Source organism: Euprymna scolopes, chromosome 32, assembly GCF_053919585.1.
Source record: "Euprymna scolopes isolate OS-2025 chromosome 32, ASM5391958v1, whole genome shotgun sequence".
Lineage (NCBI taxonomy): Eukaryota > Metazoa > Mollusca > Cephalopoda > Sepiida > Sepiolidae > Euprymna > Euprymna scolopes.
In genome coordinates, this window is record NC_136513.1 from 49,850,304 (window position 1) to 49,850,933 (window position 630).

Here is a 630-nt window from a genome sequence, read left to right on the forward strand (position 1 = left end):
ATGTTTGTTCACATTACACTTGAACTTCTGCATATCAGTACAGTTGGGAAAGCAGAATCCCGAAAGGGATTTCCAAAGTCTAGCAGTTCTGGGGAAGAAACTATTAGAGTAGAAGGCTTTCTTACACCTAGGGATCTCTACTGTAAAGGGGTGGGACTTAGCTGCTTGTCGGGTTTGTCGGGGGTAATTAAGTCGAGGAGGTACAAGTGTCTGCAGTTTGTCAGAGCATTCACGATTAAAGTATTTGTAGAACAGGCAGAGGGATGCAACATCTCGTCGATGGGACAGAGGCTGAAGCCTAGATGACAGTTCAGGACCTATCAGGTTGGCGACTCTCTTTTGAACCCTGTCCAGGAGCGAGAAACAAACAGCAGATGCACCAGCCCAGATGTGACAACAGTACTCCATACATGGGCGAATGGGGACCTTATACAGGTACAGGATACTTTCAGGCATAAGTAGTTTTCTAGCACGGTAGAGAGAGCCCACTTTCCTTACAGCAGCCTTGGCAATGCTCTCAATGTATCTATTCCAGTTCATGTTCCCTGTAAACGTTAGGCCGAGGAGTTTAAAAGAAATACTTTCAGGCAATGTGTTCTTGGCCATTGCTATTGGTGGTAGAGAAGGTTT